We start from the raw sequence: 3,106 nt of genomic DNA on the forward strand, positions 1-3,106 counted from the left end.
GGGGCCCAGGCTGCATCTGGCTGGAGGGAGTTTGTTTTATGTGACAACTCGGGGCTGGGAGCCCCTACTTTGGGGGTAGGGCCTTGAAGCCCTTGAATATGGACAGCAGTTTATCAGCCCTGTCTCCACCCAACCCCAGGAAGCTCTCAACTCATCAATCTCCCTTCCATAGAGCAGGTATTTTTTTTATTTTAAAATAATTGCCGCATCTCTGCTGCCGCTGCCGGTGCTGCACCCGCACCTTCTGCTGCCGCCGCTGCCGCTGCCACCGGGGTCTCCAGGCTGAGGAGTGCATTGGCCGCTGCCCAGCAGCGCCGCAGAGCGGGGAGCAGGAGCCATGGAGCCTGCAGGAGGGTTGGCCGACGGGCAGATTAGCCTAACATGGCAGACCAGAGACAGTGCTCACTGTCTACCTCTGGGGAATCATTGTACCACGTTCTTGGGCTGGATGAAAACGCAACCTCAGATGACATTAAAAAGTCCTATCAGAAACTTGCCTCGAAATATCACCTCGACAAGAACCCTGACAACCCGGAGGCCACAGACAAGTTTAAGGAGATCAACAAGGCCCATGCCATCCTGACAGACGCCACAAAAAGGAACATCTATGACAATTACGGCTCGCTGGGGCTCTACCTGGCCGAACATTTTGGGGAAGAGAACGTGAACACCTACCTCCTGCTGTCCAGCGGGTGGGCCAAGGCCCTGTTTGTCTTCTGCAGCCTCCTCAGGTGCTGCTACTGCTACTTCTGTGGTGCTGCTTCAACGGCTGCTGTGCTGCGGGAAATGTAAGCTCAAGGCGCCTGAGGGCGAGGAGACAGAGACAGAGTTCTAAGTGTCCCCTGAGGCTGCAGTCTGATGAGAGGGAGGCCACAGACACACCAATCGTCCTACAGCTGATGATGCGCTAGGGGCCACGTCCTCCTGGTGTCACCGGCATCACCATCATTCCTCGGTGTCTGTGCTGGGCACAGCTGGCTTGGGGTCTGTGGTTTCCTGGGCCTTGTGGCAGGGTTTCTCCCATGGGAGAAGTTGGTGTGGAAAGCATAGGAGGCCCCTTCCGACCTTCCGAGGTTGACATCGCATCCTCCACACAGTGTTTCTATCCTGGGTCTCCTTGTCACATGGACTCTGCAACTTCAGTCCTTGGAGGTGTGTCTTTCGCCCACGTTGGAGTTGTTTGTCTGTCTTCCTGCACTTTTCCCGGCTGTGAGCTGGATTGATGGGACCAGTCTCCTCCTCCCCTATCCTGGGGTCATTCTCCACATTCCTTCCAGCCCGCCTGTCCTTTCCATAGCCTTTTTTGGACCTTTACAACCACAGATGGTAGCACCAGCCCGATGAGCACAGCCAGAGGGTAGGTTGTCCATGTGTGAGCACCCAGCCGCTGCAGACAGGGGCTCTTCCAAGACCCCTCCTCCCGTGTTTGCCAGAGCTCCCATCTGCCCCACTTGCCTTTGCCCCGTCATTGATTATTCAAGCAGAGTCGGATTCGTTAGGTCCCTGGAGGAAGGACTGACTGGACCAGAGGGACCCTCTAGCTCAGGAGAGTTGGATCCCTGGGAGGCCAGCAACCAGATTGCAGAATCCATGTGTGGACCATTGGAAGTCAGTCTCTTGTCTGTCCTAGACCTTGTGGGTAGGGGAACAGGTGAAACGAGCCTGATGTGCCTGTGCTGGCCGAGGGCTCAGATCTGCCCCCACTCTGTGGCTCTGAGCCCTTGATGTACTGGGCCTGCCTTTGGCAGTGGGCCTGGTTTCTGCAGAACGTCCATGGTGGCCACTGCAGAGCTGCAGAGTTCTCAGTGGAGGTGAAGCTGAGGAAGAGGCTGTGTGTGGTGGCTGTGGCTCGGACCAACCAGATGAGCCTCCTGAGGCTCCTTTTCCCTGCCTGCCTGCTGACTCGTGGCCCCAGCTCACTCATTGCCCTCAGCGGCCCACCCAAGGCTGTGCAGAGGGGTAGATTCAGGTTCACCAGGAAGTTGCCAAAAAAGACATGGATGTGAGGACAAATCTGGATGTGCTTAGGAGCGGGTTGCTGGTTGAGGGCCCCCAGCTGACCCCTACTGCAGATCCCCATGTGGGTGATGAGCTGGCTGCCAGCACCAGGTCCTGGGGCAGTTTTGTTCGTCCCACTGTTCTTTGGTTTTTCTCCCTAAAACGATCATGAAGACCTTTGATGAGAGGAGAGCTATGCACTGTGATATTAAGTTAGAAAGAATTTGTCAAAATCAGACCTCTCCTGAAAGAATAAGAAATTCATTGTTTGGCCTGTCCTGAAATGCTAGGCAGCGAGACGGTGGGGTGCCTTCACGCCGCTCAACACAGCAGCAAGTTCAGCCTGAGATGCCGGCTGTACTGTCTTTGCGATTTTTGTAGATGTAGCTTAGGAAGTGAGTTATTTTTCCCCAGACTCCCAAAGAGCCAGGTTCTAACCTTGGACCTAAACTAGAAAGCCGCCCGTCGGGGGTCCTGGCTCAGCCCCACCGGGCCCTCTGTTGCGCCTGCACACAGCTCTGTGGCTAGAACACTCCAAGACCCATCAGAGTGGGTCCCTTGCCAGGTGACTTTTCAGTTACAGAGTCCAGTGGACCATTTTTTAGAACCATGTAGCTCCCTGCAAAGGGTGGGGTAGAGTGGGAAAGAGGAGCAGGTCTGGAGGTTTGTGGAACCCGGTCCCTGCAGAATTTGTAAAACCTAAATAAATCATGGCCATGACAATTCTCACATTGTGATTATAAGACCCCCAGGAAGCCCAGACACTCGGGGCCTGGAGTTCCTCCCACTGCCTGACCCGGAAGCAAAACCGTTTCTGGTGTTTCTCCCTATTGGTTTTAAGGCCTTGTCTTAATTCAAGGAAAGAGAACCTCCCAGGTTTTCTCTTTTTCCAGAGTGGAATGTTTCCCTATTAATTAAGAGAGGTGGTGAGTCCCCTGGGGCAGCTTACACGCCTCCCTGTCCATGTGCAAACAGATCGGGACGCCCCCAGCACCCCTGACTGCTGGTGACAGTGACGGGACCCCAACTCCTCACTCTTGGGCTGTGGACGATGCTGTGAGCAACTGTGGCCGTGGGCACAGAATGTCGCATTGGACACTGCTGCTGG

At 55.1% G+C, this 3,106-nt stretch overlaps 1 pseudogene; it reads left to right on the forward strand.

Annotated features, from left to right (window-relative positions):
• The first annotated feature begins 381 nt into the window (after positions 1-381).
• Positions 382-911, forward strand: LOC126960715 (dnaJ homolog subfamily C member 5-like; annotated as a pseudogene).
• The last annotated feature ends 2,195 nt before the right edge of the window (positions 912-3,106 follow it).

This window comes from Macaca thibetana, chromosome 8 (assembly GCF_024542745.1).
Source record: "Macaca thibetana thibetana isolate TM-01 chromosome 8, ASM2454274v1, whole genome shotgun sequence".
NCBI classification, from domain to species: Eukaryota; Metazoa; Chordata; class Mammalia; order Primates; family Cercopithecidae; genus Macaca; species Macaca thibetana.